Source organism: Rhipicephalus microplus, unplaced genomic scaffold, assembly GCF_043290135.1.
Source record: "Rhipicephalus microplus isolate Deutch F79 unplaced genomic scaffold, USDA_Rmic scaffold_15, whole genome shotgun sequence".
Classification (NCBI taxonomy): domain Eukaryota; kingdom Metazoa; phylum Arthropoda; class Arachnida; order Ixodida; family Ixodidae; genus Rhipicephalus; species Rhipicephalus microplus.
Window position 1 is genome coordinate 14,977,359 of NW_027464588.1, and position 21,070 is coordinate 14,998,428.

At 50.6% G+C, this 21,070-nt stretch overlaps 1 protein-coding gene across 1 annotated transcript in view; it reads right to left on the minus strand.

Annotated features, from left to right (window-relative positions):
* The window catches only part of LOC142784634 (glutamate receptor ionotropic, kainate 2-like), a 29,592-nt gene that overhangs the window by 913 nt on the left and 7,609 nt on the right, over positions 1-21,070 (minus strand). The window lies entirely within an intron of this gene.

The window sequence follows — 21,070 nt, forward strand, 5'->3', positions numbered from 1 at the left end:
CGAAAACAAAAAAAGTCCCAAAAGAGGGAAAGAAAAGTGCATAGCACCAAACGGATGTTACGACATAGGCACGTGAAAAAAAAAGAAAATGAAATTCGGATAAAATAAAAGTAGAAATTAACGAGCGTGCCAATATAGAAAAAATCAGTGAACGAAGAAGCAAGTTCACAAAATTAAATAAAGAACACAAAGAACAGTGTACGGCAAGAAAAATGTTACGAACAACGCGCAATAAATGGTTTCTTGCGCAACACATGAACGACGTCCAGCCTCGGTCGTGTCTTGCTCCGTGCCTGCGATGTTGAGTCCGGAACCACTTCGTAGTTCACGTAACTGACGCGGGCCAAAGTTCAAGCCAAAGTACCGGCTCAGTAACTTTTTACTAAGGCCATGGCGGCAGACGGGCATCCATACCTATACTTGGTCTCCGGGGTTGTAAAGCACTTCTCTGTGGCGGATGTTATAGCACCATGCGTCTGCCTGCTGTTGCTGGCCGATGTGTAGTCGCGCGAGCTGCCGGGTTTCCTCAACACGCTCTGCGAATTCATAGGCGTAAGTTGCCAACTAGTCTTCGTCTTGACACGGTAGCTTAGAGTCCAGCATGTTCTGCACTTTGCGGCCGTAGAGAAGCCGAAATGGCGTGAACCGCGTGGTCTCTTGCACGGCGGTATTATACGCGAAGGTCACATAGGGTAAGATCCGGTCCCATGTTTTGTGCTGTACGTCGATGTACATTGAGATCATGTCTGCGATGGTCTTGTTCAGTCGCTCGGTAAATCCGTTGGTTTGCGGGTGGTACGCAGTTGTCTTTCGGTGTCTGGTGTTGCTCAGTTTGAAAACTTCGTCTATAAGCTGCGCCATAAATGTCGTCCCTCTGTCCGTTATTATACTGGAAGGAGCACGGTGTCGTAACACGATGTGGCGCATGAAAAATTGTGCTACCTCAGAAGCCATGGCTCGTGGGACCGCCTGCGTCTCGGCGTAGCGTGTCAAATAGTCGGTCGCGACGATCACCATTTGTTGCTGTCCGCGGACAGGGGAAATGGCCCGAGAATGTCCATGCCGACCTTGTCGAATGGCGTGCAAGGTGCTTCAATGGGCTGAAGCAAACCAGCTTGCTTAACAGATGGTTGCTTTCGGCGCTGACATTCCCGACAGCTCTTGACGTACTTCTTGCGCCTGCCGAAAGTCCTGACCAATAGTACCTCTCGCTCACTCTGGCAAGTGTCCTTGAGTAGCCCACATGACCGGATGTGGGTTCGTCATGACAAGCGAAGAGAAGGTCGTCTCGCATGTCTCGAGGAACCACCAGGAGGTAGGCATGGTTGTTCGAACGAGCGTTCTTCTTGTACAACACACCGTCTCGAAGGCAGAACGACGGCAATGAGTGAAATAAATGACGTGGTGTGATTGTGCCCTGGCCCTCTTAATGATCGATGATCGGACGAATCTCTGCGTCATCCCGCTGCCGTTTGCTCAAGTCTGATGAGCTAATGGCGCCCAGGAAGCCTTCGTCTTCTTCTGCTTCCTGACTGACGACGTGAAGGGGTGCGCGTGACAGTGTGTGAGCGTCTTCATGCTTACGGCCGGACTTATGGACGATGGTGACGTCAAATTCCTGCAGCCGCAAGCTCCACCGTGCTAGCCGTCCTGAAGGGTTGCGCAGCCTTGCCAACCAACAGAGGGCGTGGTGGTCCGTCACTACCTTGAAGGGATGACCATAAAGTTACGGGCGAAACTTGGTGATTGCCCACACGACTGCGAGGCACTCTTTCTCTGTAGTGAAATAATTCGCCTCGGCACAGGATAGAGAGCGGCTGGCATAGGCTATCGCTATTTCGATGTCCTCTTGACGCTGAACGAGCACTGCACCAAGCCCAACGTTACTAGCGTCAGTATGGACATCCGTGTCAGCATCAACGTCGAAATGAGCGAGAACGGGCGCTGATTGCATGCGCTGTCGCAGTTCATCAAAAGCTGCTTGTTGCTCGTTTTCCCAGACAAACGGCGTGTCGTCCCAAGTGAGACGAGTCAGAGGTTCTGCTATCTGTAAAAAGCCATGAATGAACCGGCGATAGTAGGCCCACAAACCAAGGAAGCGCCGGACGGCTTTCTTATTGATAGAGCTGTGATTCGGCAACATCGGCAAGCTTGTCTGGATCGAGCCAGACTCCTTCGGCGCTAACTACTTGTCCAAGAAAATTTAGTTCTTCATAACCGAAGTGGCACTTCTGTGGCTTTAGTGTGAGGTGTGCCAATCGGATAGCCACCAGCACGCTGCGCAGGTGGTGAAGCTGCTGCTCGAACGTACGTGGCAGAGAAGACCACCACATCATCAAGGTAGACAAGTCTGCTACTTGAGCCCTGTGAGGACAGTGTCCATCATTCGCTGGAAAGTTGCCGGCGCTGAACACAAGCCGAAAGGGAATACTCGAAATTGGTATAGGCCATCTGTAGTCACGAAGGCTGTCTTCTCGCGGTACGCTGATATACCTCGATTTGCCAGTACCCGCTTTTGACATCGAGAGAAGTGAAATAATGGGCACGACGAAGCCTATTCAGCGAATCGTCGATACGCGGCAGCGGGTATACATCTTTTTTTGGTCACGTTGTTAAGCTTTCGGTAATCGAAGCAGAAGCGTAGCGACCCGTCCTTCTTTTTGACAAGCACGACTGGAGATGACCACGGGCTGTTGGATGGTTCGATAACACCATCGTCAAGCATCTCGCGAAATTGTGTACGTATCGCTTCACGTTCTTTAGCCGACACGCGGTAGGGGTGCTGGTGTAATGGGCGTGCGTCCTCGTACGTGATGATCCTGTGTTGAGTAATAGACGTCTGGCGGATCTTCGAGCAACTTGTGAAGCAAGACCTGTAGTCGAACAAGAGCGCTCGCAGCGCAGTCTGGTTATTGGTGGACAGACCAGGATTGATGTCAATGTTGCTCAATGACCTGTCTGCGTTATCCACCATTTCTGACGTGAGACAGTCGGTTACGTTTGCTACTTCGTGGGCAAACGCTATCGAAGTGCCACGGAAAAGGTGTCGATGCTTGTTGCTAAAGTTGGTAACGAGCAATTCAGATCGGCCATCACGAACGTGTATTACACTTCTCGCTACACAGATGCTTTGCTGCAGGAGGTGTTTTAAATTTGTCTCGGCCACCACATCGCCATCGCTCAAACCGCATCATGTTACGTCGACTAGAACACTTGCTCGGGGAGGAAGCGTCACGCTCTGTTGAGAAATACGGAGTACGTCGACACGCCTTTCGTCATCCTGCACGTTGATTGCTCGCTAGGCTGAGAACGTGACGCGGCGCTCTTGCAGATCAATGATAGCTCCATTTTCCTGTAGAAAATCAACTCCCAGAATGACGTCACAGGAGCATTCAGGTAGAACAAGGCAGCTTGCTACGAATGTATACTCTTGAATCTGTACTCTAGTTGTGCAGGCGCCCAGTGGAGTAACGACATGGCCACCAGCTATCCGAATCTGCGAGTTATGCCACGGCGCGATTACTTTCGTCAGCTGTGTTGTCAGTTTCCCGCTCAGCAAGGAATAGTCAGCACCGATGTCCACTAAAGCATTAACTACACAACCATCAATTTTCACTACTATGTCGAGTAAAAGCTGGCTATCCTTTGCAGCAGCAGGTGATGTCGGACCAGTCTCTGAATGGTTCTGCGTCAATAGGAGGTCTTCAGCGCTTCGACGTTCCGCGACCCCGCCCCCAGAGGTCGCTTCGGCTAGTTTTCCCGGCGGGGACTGGGAGATCGTGCGGTAGTACACTGCTGGGGCGTTAATGAGAATCGTCTCGGTGATGGCGAGCTCGACTGGCGCCCGGCAGACGGTGATGCATGCTGCTGGGAGAGGTAGTTTTCGATGTCGCGTGGTCTCTGGTCGTAACGGGGTGGCGGCGCAGAGAAGCTGCGAGAAGCCGCGAAGCCCAAGACGGCGATATGGACACTGGCGGTACAAGTGATCAGCTTCTCCGCAGTGAAAGCATAGAGGCCGGTGATCGGGTGTGCGCCAGACATCAGACTTCCGAGGAGACGAGTGCCGATCGTCGATGTACTGTACCGGTTGCACCAAACGATTGGCGACAGAAGCACCACGGACGAAGGGCAGGGGCGGTGGCGTGTACGTGCCTTCGTAGTATGGTATGTGCTGCGCTGACTCGAGTGAAACTGCAGGGACAGAAAGAACCAACAATGGCGGCGATGCAGCAGGTCAGCGCTGGCATATGTCTGCAGAAGTCTACGAGAGAATTTGGGCCATGTCGTCAGCTGCTCCTCTCGATTTTGATACCACGTGCGTGCCCCGTCTTTGAGATAGAAGTAGACACGACCCAGCTTCGCCGCGTCGTCCCACTGATTTAAGGTGGCTACGCGCTCAAAGTCCGCCAACCAGTCCTCAACGCCCTCGCGCTCCGTACCATGGAACGTCGCCGGTGCCCGTGGGCTTTCCAACGTGTAGCGGTTCGACGACGTGCTTCCCGTGCCGGTTGGCAACGTTTGTACCGAAGTGCTGGTCATGTTTGTTGACGTGGTGGGAGAAGTATCGTCGACTTCCGGAGGCAACCCTCTGATTCGGTGGCTGGTCCGATGCACGGGAGTATTGACTGGCACTGGACTCGTATTATGGCTTCCTCGGTGGGGGGGGGGAGAGTCTGTAGCTTATTTGAGACTACCCCGCACCTCCACCAATTTGTCACGATGAATCACAAGTACGGGGGGTTTATTAAAGCACCGAATAGCTAGCGCTGGGACGATGCGTCAGTCGTGGCTGGCTCTCCAGTCGAGAAGAGGCACGCGATCTTCTTTCTTTCCTCCAGATGGTAGAGCCCCTCTTGCAGTCGACCCACTATGTGTGGGTGACAATATGCTATTCAAGCATAGGTTTTAATCGATTAAGAGCCCGCTAGAAGCAATTATATTTAGTGAAAGTTGATTTATTCTGTTACTTGGAAGTGCAGACCTTTCTTATGAACAACTGGAATCGTAGCCTTACCTCAACGACATGCTTTTCTCTATGTGACCTTTGGGATACGCGTCTACAGCGCTAGAAGATACTTGCAGCGTCGATATCGAAGGCAACGCAGAAAGAAGCTCAGCTGGTTCTTCGTCTATTTGAGATTCATCAGGAGAGGCCCCATAAACCTGAACGAGCTAGCCCACTCCAAGGCGCGAGGTCTCGCTTTGCACTACCTCGGAGAACTATCCTGTCGACCCGCAGTTGTGTAGAATAGAGATCAACCGACCACTTATAATGAAATTATCTAGCCCTTTTATCTCGGCAGGAGAGGCTTTCCTCTTCCTAACAATAGCGTAAATTGACCGCAGGCTTTGACCCTTGGTCTACTGCAGACGGGTTCATATGTCAGCTCGGCTTTATTGCACAAAATGTATCCCGAAGTTTATCCTAATAGCTGTTTAGACCACATACTCTGGGGGGTGGACGACAAAGTGATTGCTTTGCAGATCGCTGTTCAGTAGGTGTTCTCTTTTTTCACCTAATTATAAGTGAACTTCGCGAATATAACATCCGTGTCCATCGGTGATGGATGTGGACCTCCACGGATGGCCGTTAGATACGGTGGCGTCGGCGGTGGCCGCATCCAGGAAGTGTATGGGACTCTACAGCGACTGCGACAGCAAGGGCCCTTTTGTTTACTCAGTGATCAGCGAAGAGCCTTCTGACGACGACAATTTTAAGCTGGTGCTGAGCCGTAAAGCGAAGAGGCGGAACGTCAGAACATCTTCGTCATCGAGTACGCTGAACGACAGAGTACCAAGGAGACCCGTGACAAACACTATCCTTTTTGTCCCGGAGGTACCTGATGGTAACATGAAGCTCCTCAACAGGCAATCTGTTCTGGTGGCGCTTGAAGGACTCGTGCCAAACGAGATCACAGACATCAGAGTGAATACGCGTAAGAACGTATTGGCCATCGACGTTTTACATGCTGCGGCACTTAATATACTGCGCAACGTCAACGAGCTGGGGGGAATGAAAGTTCGCTCCTACATTCCTGTGAGCTCTAACGTCGCCACTGGATTCATCTACGATGTGTATACTGCCATTACCATCTCCGACTTCAATGTTCTGGTCAAACCGGCAAATGAAGCCAGCGTCATCGCAAAAGTTGTCCGTTTGGGAAACTCACGCTGCTTGAAGATCATGTTGAAAAGCGACTATCTTCCTTCACACGTAAAGGTGGGCCATTTTCGGCATTCTGTCTGACCTTTCGTACCGAAGCCCTTACAGTGTCATAAGTTGCATGAAGCTAGGCTACGTAAGAAGCCTCTGCGAAAATAAGACGGTGTGTCCTCGTTGCGCGCAAGCCCATTCTGCGGATGACTGCGAAGCAACTACCCTCAAATGCTCGATTTGTCATGGGTCACATGCAGCTTCGTCAAACGAATGCACCAAAATCCAAAGAGAAATAGCGGTATTGAAACAAATGGTCAATGAAAATTCGTCGCATCGAGAGGCTGCCAGGACCGTCCGAAAGAGGTGTCATCGTCGCCGCAGTTCATGAAAGAATGCCGCAGACGCTGCATCGACCGCGCCACTCCACCACCCTTCTCTTTCACCGCTTTGCTTCCCAAACCGAAGGCAGCAAGCGCGGTCAACAAACCTCCGAACAGCAATGTTACAGATGAATCAGTTTGACCTTCACTGCCAAAATGACAGCCACCTGCAAATTCCAAGCGCACATAAACAATCACATCCCTCCAGCCAGCCGCTGAAAAGCTGCCTGAGGAGAACACAAAAGTCATCAGAATGTTCTGACCATTGCTAGATACCATGCGAAAGCTGTGCAGCAGTCTGAAGTCTCCACTCGCTCAGAGTGGAGACTTCAGACTGCTGAAGTCTACAAGTACTGGATGCAAGGCTACAAGTACTGGATGCTCTAAGTCCAGTATTTGCAAGTCTTCAGTAGCAACCATAGCTCGACCAATTTTCTCCTTCCGCAACGAGGACCGACAAGCGTCGATACTGCAGTGTAACGCGAGAGGCCTGAGATTCCGCATCTCTTCATTCCGTCAGTATATATTCATGAATCCTATTCCTATAATAGTTATATGTGAACCAAACGTGCAACAACCTCCTAAACTATCAGGGTATGAATCTTTCGTTTCTTCGACGTGTGAAGAACGCAGCAAGGTGGTTGTTTACATTCGCACCGATTTAACATATGTGCATCACGCAGTTCAACCGCAAGATGACAATCATTATGTCTGCTTACGTCTTAAAAAGGAAAAAGTGTCATTCACACTCATTGGTGTCTACATCTGGGAAGTTTGAACAAGACCGACTACAAGACACTGACAACTATGGGCCCGTGGGTTATAACTGGAGACTTCAACGCACATCACTTAATCTGGGGTAGTTCGACAATCAACGCAAAAGGAAGAAACCTCGTCTTCTTTGCCTCCAAGCACAACCTATGTTTTTTAAAATGATGGCAGCCTTACAGACCTGCGGGGCCTTACGTACAGCAGTTGCCTCGATTTGACTCTGGTATCCAGAAATTTCCGGTTGCAAGTGCACCGCTTTTCAGACATGTAAACGCATGGGAGTGACCACATTTCAACTTATATGCAAATAAGGGGTCTTACTAACTCCTCTCCTAGGACCACAATACGAAGAATTAATTGGTACAAATTTCAGCGACTCATGAAAAATACATGCCGAGAAGACCCTTACCAGAACTTGGAAGATGCCATCAAAGAGGCAATGAGAAAGCTTCCTGTCTCCTCCCGTTCACCGGCAAGCGTTCGGATTTCGACGTTGAACTGAAAAAAACTGTGTGGGTTTCGCGGAAGAGTGGAAAGGAGATGCAGATGGACGAAAGCAATATGCGACTTGAGGCTGGCACGACGCATACAGAAAAAAGTCCAACGACGTCTAGACAAACTAGAACAGGAAGGCCGGAAATCATTCTGCGAATCATTGGATCCCCGAAAGCTGTTGTCACGCATCTGGAGCACTGTTCGTGGCCTGCGCTTGACTCCCCAAAAAAGACATCCTTTCATGACTTTAGCCCTACATTTAGGCTGCACCCAACTTGAGTTGGCAAATGAGTTTTGTACGCGAATCGCTAGTGTGTCCGCCTTGTCCGCTGGCACCATCAAGAGTGTTATCCCTGAACCCCGCATCTCCGAAATGGACAATCGTTTCACTATAGAACAGCTTGACGCATCTTTGGCGGCTTTCCGACGATCATCTTCACCAGGACCCGATGGCATCACCTACGCCGCTTTAGCCAACCTTCAACAGGAGGCCATGGGACAGTTGTTATGCTATTACAACCACTCATGGCAGGCGGGCACTTTTTCCAGAATTAGAAGATAAGTCGACTTGTGCCACTACTCAAACAAGGAAAGTCACCATTTGATTTCACATCATTTTGCAATATTGCCCTCGCAGGTTGCGTAGGAAAAGCAATAGAAAGGATGATACTTACACGCCTAGAATAGTAGCTCGAGCGCAACATCATCATCATCATCATCATCAGCAGCAGCAGCAGCAGTCTGACTACGTCCACTGCAGGACAAAGGCCTCTCCCATGTTCCGCCAGTTAACCCGGTCCTGTGCTTGCTGCTGCCAATTTATACCCGCAAACTTCTTAATCTCATCTACCTACCTAACCTTCTGTCTCCCCCTAACCCGCTTGCCTTCTCTTGAAATCCAGTTAGTTACCCTTAACGACGAGCGGTTATGTTGTCTACGCGCTACATTCGCGACCCATGTCCATTTCTTCTTCCTTATTTTAACTATGATATCCTTAACCCCCGTTTGTTCCCTAATCTACTCTGCTCTCTTCTCGTCTCTTAAGATTACATCTACCATTTTTCTTCCCATTGCTCGCTGCGTCATCCTCAATTTAGGCTGAACCCTCTTTGTAAGTCTCCAGGTTTCTCCTCCGTAGCTAAGTACCGGCAAGATACAGCTGTTATATACCTGCCTCTTGAGAGATAGTGGCAACCTACCTGTCATAATTTGAGAGCGCTTGCCAAATGTGCTCCACCCCATTCTTATTCTTCTAGTTATTTCAATCTCGTGGTTTGGCTTCGCGGTAATTACCTGCCCTAAGTACACATAGTCTTTTACAACTTGAAGTGCACTATTACCTATCTCGAAGCGCTGCTCTTTTCCGAGGTTGTTGAACATTACTTTCGTTTTCTGCAGATTCATTTTAAGACCCACCTTTCTGCTCTCCTTGTCTAACTCCGTAATCATGAGTTGCAATTCGTCCCCTGAGTTACTCAGCAATGCAATGTCATCGGCGAAGAGCAGGTTACTAAGGTATTCTCTATTGAAACTCTTATCCCTAACTGTTACCATTCTAGGCCCCTGAAAACCTCCTGTAAGCACGCGGTAAACAGCATTGGGGAGATCATGTCCCCTTGCTTTACATCCTTCTTGATTGGCATTCTGTTGCTTTCTTTATGAAGCACTATGGTAGCAGTTGATCCCCTGTAGATTTCTTGCAGAATGTTTAAAGATACTTCATCGACGCCCTGATTCCGCAGTGTCTGCATGACGGCTGATATTTCTACTGAATCAAACGCCTTCTCGTAATCTATGAAGGCTATGTATAGTGGTTGGTTATATTCTGAGCGTTTCTCTATTACCTGATTGATAGTATGAATGTGGTCGATTGTTGAGTAGCCTGTTCGAAATCCTGCTTGTTCCTTTGTTTTATTGAATTTTATTGTTTTCTTTACTCTGTTAGCAATTACCTTTGTAAATAGCTTGTAATTTACGGCAAGCGCTACAACGTATGCCCGAACTTCATGACGGGTCAATCTCTTGACAACGTGATTGATCTCACAACTTTTAATTATCCAGCGACAGAAGAGCCTCAAGCGCATACCACTGGCACTCTTCCTCGACGTCAAAGGGGCTTATGATAACGTAACACATAAAGTCATCCTACACTCGTTGGAAGCTGTCGAAATCGGTGGTCGGATGTTCCAGTAAATCCAGAATTATTCGACGAGAAGGTTTTTTTGTGTACAAATCGCTGATGGACCTACCACCAATTACTATATTTGCCGTGGCGTCTCTCAGGGCGCCGTATGAAGTCCCACTTTATTTAACCTCGTGATGGTAAGTCTTCGTGGAATTTTGCCCGGTGCTGTTCTCATATCCGTATATGCTGAAGATATCTGTCTATGGGCTTCGGCTGTAACTCGTCTACAAGTACGAGCAGGAGTCCAGCAGGCTGCCACCCTGACATGCTCATATCTCTGCAAGCAAGGTCTTTCCGTCTTAACGGAGAAATATTCATTGGTTGCGTTTACTCGCAGAGCCATGACACAATACCCCGTTACCATCAATAGACAAAACATTCCATACCAGAAGAACCATCTCTTCCTGGGTGCGATTATTGACAGGGACCTTTCGTGGAGTGCCCACTGCAATTACCTGAAGAGAAGGCTAACTTTCATCATCCGTATAATGCGGTTCCTCTGCGGAAAATCTTGGGGCACATTGATAAGATCATTGATGCAGCTATACGGTGCACTGTTTTTGGGAAGTTTTCGCTACAGCTTGTCGTTACTGGCAAGTACGTGCAAGACGAACATCCGCACCCTCAAAAGTCTGCAAGGGCGAGCACTACGCGTGTACTTATGGTTGCCGCGATGCACCTCAAACTACAGGGAATCATGATCGCAAGAGAGCTTCCAGTTCAAACATACTTTACCACTGACAACTAGAGAGCCCACATAAGACACCTCTGTCGAGTTCCCGGTCACCATGTTGCAGTGTTGCCACTTCAAAACCACAAGCGATGTTTTCAAACATGATTATTTCTGCTCATAGAGAATGCCTTCCTTTTAGCTTCACTCCAGCAACAAGACCAGCGTCACCTCCATGGTGCCTACAACAACCACAGGTGTGCCTCACACTATTCCGGGAATAACGAACAAGAGCTTTCATTCAACAGTGGTCCTACGACAGGTGGCATTGTCGCTACTCAACGAAAAATACGGCTAGAGGACCCACATTTACACCGATGGATCGGTCTCGGCTGACAGCTCTACAGGTGCTGTTGTCATCCCGACGTACCAGGTCACTATAAAGTTCAAACTGTCGCATAGGACAACAACCACTGCAGGGGAGCTTGCCGCCTTACGTGCTGCTATACTTTATATTGCGGAAGCCCGACCTCGAAAATGGGCTGTGTTCTGCGACTCCAAGGCATCCCTTCAGAGCTTGCAATCACCTTTACGACAAAGGGTGCATCAACAACTAGTGAATGAAATAAGAGAAGTGCTTGACGAAGTTTTATCGAAAGGACATGATGTGGTGTTCCAGTGGTTGCCGAGACATTGTGGTATTGTCGGTAACGACCTTGCTGGTAATGCTGCCCGATCCGCCCACGGGGACGCCCAGACAACCCCAATACTATTGTAGAGAACCGACGCTGCAAGGGGTCTTCACTCATTCGATAACACCATGTCAGAAACTTGGCTGAGTAACCCCAGTGTCGGGAACTGCCGCCTACACAAATTCGATCCATCGAGAAAGCTTCAAGTTCTATTGGACCTCTCCCGCCAGGATGCAACTTTAATGTGCCGCCTGTGGTAAGCAGTAGCATTTACAAAGGCGTCCTCATTTCGCATAGGAATGGCGGATAGCTCCCGATGTGAATCGTGCGTCACGGACGAGACAATAGCACATCTACTGTGTTCATGCGAACGTTTTGCTAGCGAACGCAACTTGCTACGCGAAACGTTAGAGGCACTAGAAAGTAGACCTTTTTCGAAGAGCAGATCTTTGGTTCATGGCTCCACGCGTCGCAGGCCAGCAAAGCGACGCGGGCATTGCTAAGTTTTCTAAAGACGACCGGACTACGTGACCGCTTATAAGCATGCAATGGCAAGGTCACATCTACGCACACGTTGCCCTTCACTTCTCTCTCTCTTCTCGTTCAATCCCCTCACCCCTTCCCCAGTGCAGGGTAGCAAACCGGACGTGCGTCTGGTTGACCTCCCTGCCTTTCATTTCTTCCCTCCCTCCCTCCTCCTCCTACTCTGACGTTGGCGCTCGTTGTGGGGCACGGACCAATCGAATGAAGAAAAAGGGTTATATTGTCACGGGGTCGTGACGCAGCCGAAGACAGGAAACTTCGTGTTGGGATTTAACTGTTTATTTGGGCGAACCTGTGCCCGGTAAAGGGAAAGTCTAATTACAGCAGCAGTCTTGCGCAGATAGCAGTCTCGGACTGATAGCGGCGAACGCAGCGTCGGCCTTCGATCAACAACTGACAAGCAGCGAAGCGCGTCGGCATTTATACTCTTCCCGTCGAATGTTCTAGCGTTATCGCTGGCGGTGGCGTAGCTTCCAGAACAATCTGTACCGTTCGCACAGTGGGCGTGATCTTATCGAAATGATCTACTACAGTCCGGAACCTTCTAGAAAACTGCAGGCGCTGTTTGCGCTGAGAATCGTGTGGTGTTTTGGGACGATAACAAAAACTTGGGAAATGGAACGTGGCATTGCCCCCCTCTGGAAAAAGGCATCGTCCCGATGCTTTAACTAAAGATGAAAGTACAATAATAATGCAAGAAAGTACAATGAATAAATTCCGATACAACGATAATACAAAAAACACTGGTTCAGTTTATTAATGCGCATGAAACGGCTTGAGCCGCGCGACATGTACGACTTCAGGTCGCGATCGGCGTCGTTGAGAGTTCGTGATGCCGTCAGGGACAACCTCGTAATCAAGTGGGCCGAGACGTCGAACCACCCAGTAAGGTACGAAGTACCGTCGCAGAAGCTTTTCACTTAGTCTACGTCGGCGTATCGGCGTCCACACCCAAACACGTTCACCGGGCTGGTATTCCACGAAGCGTCGTCGAAGGTTATAACGGTGGCTGTCGGTCGTCTGTTGATTTTTGATACGGAGACGCGCAAGTTGTCGGGCTTCTTCGGCGCGTTGAAGGTACTCGCTCACATCGAGGTTTTCTTCGTCGGTGACGTTGGGTAACATGGCATCGAGCGTCGTTGCCGGACTCCTTCCGTAGACCAATTTGTATGGAGATATCTGCGTCGTCTCCTGCACCGCCGTGTTGTATGCGAAGGTCACATACAGAAGAATGGCGTCCCACGTCTTGTGGTCGACATCGACGTACATTGACAGCATGTCGGCGATCGTCTTGTTAAGCCGCTCGGTGAGGCCGTTGGTCTGTGGGTGGTACGCTGTCGTCCGGCGGTGGTTTGTTTTGCTGTATGCCAAGATCGCTTGAGTTAAGTCGGCAGTGAATGCCGTTCCTCTGTCGGTGATAAGGACCTCCGGGGCGCCGTGACGTCGGACAATATTTTCGACGAAGAACTTAGCTACCTCGGATGCACTGCCTTTTGGCAGGGCTTTTGTCTCGGCGTAGCGGGTGAGGTAGTCGGTAGCTACCACGATCCACTTGTTTCCGAAAGCCGACGTCGGGAACGGCCCCAGTAGGTCCATACCAATCTGCTGGAAAGGTCGGCAAGGTGGATCAATTGGCTGCAGAAATCCCACTGTCTTTGTCGGCGGTGTCTTGCGTCGCTGACAGTCCCGGCATGTTCTCACATAACGAGTGACGTCGGTGGTAAGACGTCGCCAGTAGTACCTTTCTTGTATCCTCGCGAGCGTGCGAGATACACCGAGGTGCCCTGCCCTCGGATCGTCGTGCAGGGCCTGCAGGAGTTCTGGTCGCAGAGCTGAAGGCACCACAAGGAGGTACTTAGCTCGAAGCGGTGAAAAGTTTTTCTTTTGTAGAAGACCGTTTCGTAGAAAGAACGACCTAAGTGCGCGCTTGAATACCTTAAGGACTTCGGCGATCCGGCCTTCGAGGTATTCAATTAGGGCCTTAAGTTCCGGGTCGGCCCTTTGTCGTTCAGCGAAGTCGTCGGTAGTTATCGTTCCTAAGAAGTAGTCGTCATCCGGGTCGTCGGGTAGCGGTTGGTCTACAGGCGCACGAGAGAGACAGTCGGCGTCGGAGTGTTTTTTGCCGGACTTGTAAATGACAGTAATGTCATATTCTTGAAGTCTCAGGCTCCATCGTGCGAGGCGACCTGAAGGGTCCTTCAAGGTGGCTAGCCAACACAATGCGTGGTGATCGCACACAACTTTGAAGGGCCTGCCGTAGAGGTAGGGGCGAAATTTTGACGTAGCCCAGATGATGGCCAGGCACTCCTTTTCTGTTGTGGAATAATTTGCTTCTGCTTTGGATAGCGATCGGCTGGCGTAACTAATAACCCTTTCAAGTCCCTCAGCCTCTGCACAAGAACGGTGCCAAGACCTACGCTGCTTGCGTCAGTATGTATTTCTGTCTCGGCAAATTCGTCGAAATGGGCAAGTAACAGAGGCGTCTGGAGGTGATGTTTAAGCTCCTGGAAAGCGTGTTCCTGCGGCGTTTCCCACTTGAACTCCACGTCGGCCTTGGTAAGGTTAGTGAGAGGATCGGCGATGCGGGCGAAGTTTTTCACGAACCGCCTATAATAGGCACACAGGCCCAGAAACCGGCGCACGGCTTTCTTGTCAGTGGGCGGCGGGAAGTCGGCGATGGCGGCTGTTTTCCGTGTATCGGGATGAACTCCAGACTTGCTGATAACGTGCCCCAGAAACAAGAGCTCCTCATACGCGAATCTGCACTTTTCTAGCTTCAGTGTCCGGAAGTCTTGATGGCTTGAAGTACAGCTTCAAGGGGCAAAAGATGCTCGTCGAAACTCGAGGAAAACACGACGACGTCGTCCAAGTACACAAGGCAAGTCTGCCACTTCAATCCTGCCAGTACTGTATCCATAACGCGTTGAAAAGTTGCAGGCGCTGAGCAAAGGCCGAAGGGCATCACCTTAAACTCGACAAGGCCGTCCAGTGTTATAAACACCGTCTTCTCTCGGTCTCTTTCGTCGACTTCGATTTGCCAATAGCCAGTCTTGAGGTCCATTGATGAAAAGTACTTGGCGTTATGGAGCCGATCAAGTGCGTCGTCGATTCGTGGGAGAGGATACACGTCCTTTCTTGTGATTTTGTTCAGGCGGCGATAATCAACGCAGAAACGTAGGGTCCCATCCTTTTTCTTCACTAACACCACGGGGGATGCCCATGGACTCTTGGACGGCTGGATAATGTCATCCCACAGCATTTCATCAATTTGTCTCTTCATGGCCTCACGTTCTCGCGTCAAAACCCTGTACGGACTCTGACGGAGTGGTCTGGCATTTTCTTTGGTTATGATGCGATGTTTCGTGATTGGGGTCTGCCGAATTTTCGATGACGACGAAAAGCAATCTTCGTATTGCAGGAGCAGGGCCTTGAGCTGTTCTTGCTTATCGTTCGGAAGTCTGGGATTGACGTCGAAAGCTATGGGAGGGGCTTGCTTCCTCTGAGCAGGTTCCGCAGAATCGGCGAGGGCGAAAGCACTGGTGGCTTCGACAATTTCTTCGATGTATGCGACCCTTGTTCCTTTGTTCACATGTTTGTACTCATTGCTGAAATTCGTGAGCATAACCGTTGCTTTGCCTCCCCGCAGCTCTGCAATTCCTCTTGCGACGCAAATATTTCGGGTGACCAACAGATGCTGACTGCCTTCAACGACGCTTTCCAAGTCAGGTGATTTAGGAGCGCCGACTGAAATAATGACGCTTGAGCGAGGCGGAATGGTGACTTGTTCTTCCAGCACATTCAAGGCATGGTGTCCTGACGGCGTGCGCGGCGGTAGTGCTTCTTCTGTGGATAACGTTATCGACTTTGTTTTTATGTTGATGACAGCACCATGGAGGCATAAGAAGTCCATGCCAAGGATGACATCTCTCGAGCAACGCTGTAGGACTACGAAGTCTGTAGGATAAATACGGCCGTTAATGGTGACTCTCGCTATGCAGATTCCTGCAGGCGTTACGAGATGGCCTCCGGCTGTGCGGATTTCAGGGCCTTTCCAAGCTGTCCTAACTTTCTTTACTTTGCGGCGAACGACCCACTGATGACAGAATAGTCGGCTCCAGTATCAACGAGAGCGTCACAATGTGGCCGTCGATAAGAACGTCGAGGTCGCTAGTTCGCCGTCTCGCATTACAGTTAGGGCGTGGCGTCGGGTCACGGCTGCGTCGGCTTGTTCCGCTGCTTCCCTGTTGCGTCGTCAGGCCACCTTCGGTAAGTGAGCTTTCGCCGTCAGGGCTTTGCCTGTTTGGCGTTGTGTTCGGAAAGCTCCGTCGCGGCGTCGTCGTCGTCGGAGGATCTTCGGTAGTTCGTCGCACAGCAACCGCACCTCCACCGGTTGCTGCCCTTAGTTTCTCGGATACGGGCTAGGAGACCGGCCTCGCGTTGGGCCAGAGTACTGCCGGTGGTGCGGTGACGTGCGGCGGCTGGGTGACGGCGAACGCGAAGGGTTTCGTGGTGTCCACCGAGTTCCTGTCAGGTAGTCGGCGATGTCACGTGGTCATTCTACTGGCTGTGGACGTGGTGCATCGATGGCGAAGCCACGCAGTCCCATCTTTCGGTACTGGCAACGGCGGTAAGTGTGCCCGGCCTCGCCGCGGTGGTAGCACAGTGGGCGGTGGTCAGGGGTACGCCAAACGTCGGTTTTCTTCGACGCACTGCGCTGGCCCGCTGGGGAACGGTATGACGTCGGTGGGGGTGGTGGCGGCGGTGGCGTCTGGCGACGGAAGTGCGACGGGGCGGCGTTTTGGCGTGTACGGGGAGGAGCGTTGTGGCGCACTGCAGCGGCGTAGCTCATAGTTTCTGGCTCGGGCGGCGGTGTTTCGGGAATTCGAAGCGATTGCCGGACTTCTTCTCACACAATGTCGGCGATCGAATCCACTTGAGGCTGCGCCGAAGGCAACAGTTTGCGCAGCTCTTCCCGCACGATCGCTCGGATCGTTTCACGCAGGTCGTCGGAGTCACTGGCTTGAGCAGTTGCGAATTCTGGAGTCAGGCGACGATTATACTGTCTGGTGCGCATGTCCAGCGTTTTTTTTTGATGGTGGTCACCTCAGATACAAATTCTTGGACGGTGTACGGTGGATTCCTCATTAGTCCCGCGAAGAGCTCCTGTTTGACCCCTCGCATGAGGAAACGAACTTTCTTTTCCTCCGGCATGTCTGGGTCAGCGTGACGGAATAGGCGGGTCATCTCCTCTGTGAAAATTCCAACCTTTTCATTTGGTAGCTGAACCCGGGTCTCGAGTAGAGCAGCGGCCCTCTCTTTGCGAGCGATGCTCGCGAACGTTTGCAGAAATGCTCCGCAGAAGACATCCCACGTTCGGAGCGTGGACTCCTTATTCTCTAGCCAGGTCCTTGTGGTATCTTCCAGGTAGAAGTACACACGACGGAGCTTTTCTTCGTTGTCCCAGTGGTTGAGGGCGGCCACACGGTCGTATGTTTCTAGCCAGGTTTCCGGGTCTTCAAACGATGAGCCATGGAACGTTGGCGGTTCCCTGGGTTGATGAATGACGATCGCGGGCTGGGACGCTCCGGTTGTCATTGTCGCTGCAGTCGAGGTCATGGTCTTGGTCTTCCACGCCTTGCCTTGTAGAAGGCCGTACTCCGGTGGGAGACCTTGCTGTCGGCGGCTCGTTCGCTGCTCTTGGTTGGCGTCGGTATCTTCTTCGCGACGGGGGCTGGGTTCACGGCTTGACGGGGGCGACCGGTACATGAACGAAGCAGCACCTCCACCAGATGTCACGGGGTCGTGACGCAGCCGAAGACAGGAAACTTCGTGTTGGGATTTAACTGTTAAATGGGGCGAACCTGTGCCCGGTAAAGGGAAAGTCTAATTACAGCAGCAGTCTTGCGCAGATAGCAGTCTCGGACTGATAGTGGCTAACGCAGCGTCGGCCTTCGATCAACAACTGACAAGCGGTGAAGCGCGTCGGCATTTATACTCTTGCCGTCGAATGTTCTAGCGTTATCGCTGGCGGTGGCGTAGCTTCCAGAACAATCTGTACCGTTCGCACAGTGGGCGTGATCTTATCGAAATGATCTACTACAGTCCGGAACCTTCTAGAAAACTGCAGGCGCGGTTTGCGCTGAGAATCGTGAAATGTTTTGGGACGATAACAAAAACTTGGGAAATGGAACGTGGCAATATGCTAGGAGGAGCCCGGATATCGGGGTTCAATGTGAGCTGTCCAGGGGGCCCATGATGTAACACTTGGGCTTGCCTGATGGCCCCAACGTGGAAGCGGCCCAGCTGCACGTTGGATCGTGCACCTCAGGACTTCAAATAAAGTTTCGCATCCATCCATTCATCCATCAGCTAGCAGTATGGCCTCCAACAATTAAACTAGTTGATGGTGTTGATGATAGTTTCATATCAATGACGTTCACCCACAAAAGTAATTTGCCCAAGATCTGGGTTTAGGATGTAGAAAGTAATGTAATTGGAAACTGAAAGCAATCTGAAAAGTTTATTTAGAGATAACACTTCAAACAAACAAAAATGCTTACTGAGCAAGCAGTCAGACCATCTTTGCTTTCTGAGAGAAATAACAATGTTGATTGAAAGAGCCGAGCGTTGATTTATGGTTGTCAAGAAGATGGCACATACTTACCACAGATCTGTTTTCTTTGAATACCTGAAGAGCGATGACACCAAATTTCAAGCCTGTTGTGTGTTTCTTCTGTGTTCAAGGACTCACCACACAAAGAGTCGGACACAAAGAACACGTAGAATATACTTTAATTAAATTCTAAAAGTGTAGTCTAATGCTCACTCTCGCTATCTAGGCAAATCGCTTCGCAGCAACACTGACGTCTCATATGGCTGTGTTCCAATTATTAGACAGCACGTAGACAGTTTACGCAGGCTGCTTAGAAGACAGCACCGAGCCCATGCTGTCCGAGAATCGGAACACGTCTGTATGGCATTTTCGCGACGGTATGTCACCTCGCGTCGAGAAGAGAAAGCCAGATTAGCAAATGTAACAGTTGTATTTTGTGGCTTATTTCGTGTTTAAATCTAAAAAAAATTAAGCGTTACTCACAATGACCATCTGAAGAAGCATCTGCTTTGTGCTGACGACCATTCCGGCTAGATTCAATCTATCTTAGCGATTCGCTGAGCCGCCATCTTGTTTAGGCAGCAAAGTAGCCTGCATCGTATTTCTTTACGACGCGGTCTTCTCGGAGCTGTCTATTTTGCTGGAAACGTGAGAATTGCAATGGGACTTAAGATGACCGCCATTGATTTAGCTGTCTATTTTCCCATCTACGGTGAGTATTGAAACACACCCTGAATAGGAGAAGTAACGGCAGTTGTCGTGACGTCACACCACGTTTGTAGTGACGTGGGTGACCTCCGCCATCTCGGAAACGCATTTTGTGAACAAGGAAAGAACTAGCATGCCTGCTGTTACGAGTGTGCTGGCGTCCCTTGCAGAGGCACTGTGTGCGTCTCTCAAGGACTCTGGGTGCTTTCGAAAAGACAGTCGACGCATCGTTCAGAGATGCTGCGCGCGTCCAACAGCAGGGCTGCCTCATCCTCCATCATCATCTTGGCGCCTACATGAAGTCGGCGCATCGAGCGTCGGGTGGCTTCCTCGTCCACGTAGTTCGAACGTTGTAAATGTTTCAAAGTGAAGCCATAGAGCAACACTGTATATACGGGACGGCTTTACGCTTCCCCATAGCAGAGTACCTAGTCCTTGTTATGCCTACGAGTCCACAGCGAACGTCCATGCCTTTGAAAAGGGCAATCTGTGTCAAAGCCAGCACGCGAGCCTGCCTGACGCAAACAACTCAATGGCGTCATCACGCGGCGGTGCCTTTCTGCAGCGCACGCACAGTGAGTCACCTCAGCCAGCGAGCCCGTCGAAGCAATCGGCGCCTTCCTGTCTGGCGAGTCTGACGCAATGCGTGGCGACGTCGCTCGTCCTTGGGTGCAGCCACGTGCAGCGCAGCGGCTTCAGATTCGATGACGCGGCCCAGCGACGACCCCCATGGGGAATTCTGGCCTCACAACCAGCGGCACTTCTGGTTGGACATTTGGTTATTCAAATAATCCACCCTGTGCATATAAAAAAAGCCCTGCGGCGCGTCGCGAGCAGTAGACCTATGTGTTAGAGAGGAGAGCTCGGCTCTTCGGGTCTCTAAGCTGTCGGCCCCAGTGCCGAATTTGTAACGCCTCTGTATATATGCTGTACGTAAACCTTGTTTAACTCACCATCGTCTCGTCCGCTCGTCTATCAGCTCTGCGCAGAAGCAGTCGCGAGCTGAGAAACCTACGCTACCAAACGGCTGGTGACCGGTTCGGCGGAATCGGAGCAGATGGCGCCTTCGGGACCGTGTTGGCGTCGCCTTCTTTCGAAACGGTGGTTGCAGTGGTGAGATTCGTGGCGCCGTTCGTAACGTCGTCAGAGGCGCGCATCGCCACATACTCTAAATCGTTACCCACTATTTCTAAACATAGATATAAACGCTTTTTTTCCTTATTGCTGCATTTTGCCTTGCCACTGCCTCGATGCTAGTGCAGCTAGTCATGGCGACTGCTAGTGCGTTTGTTTTGCTGGCGCTTGGTGTGCCACATTGTGCGTCACATCCTTGTGTGCTCACGTGACCAAGCCACCTATGCGTCGACATCACTGCCTAATTCGGAACCGCGAAACCGAAACCCGAAATGGTCCGCCTAAGTAGAGTAATAATAAATAATTTAGCGAAAATACGCGAATCTTGGTGTTCGTATCATGCTTCCCGGAGGTGAAGGAAACGCTTACAGCAAAGAACACGCATGCCACAAATTCGGTGGCACCATTCCTTCAAAGCGCACAAGTGAACCCGAAGCGAATCAAAAGTTGACCAAATTTTACACGCTAGTGGCATTGCAGTCACCTAATTGAAACACTCACGTTGCCTTAATGTTTTCTACCTTGTTTTTACAGTGATATGTACTCAACTGATACATTTGTGTCCATCCTTTTTCTTGCTCAATCGCCTTGTTTACTGCACTCACCACGTGAAGATATACTGATATTACAATGTGTATGTGCTGGACTGAGAAAAGGGAATAGAAGTGTGAACTTTGGAGGATCTCTCTCTCTCTCTCGGCAACTTTGTCCCGTGCGGCCT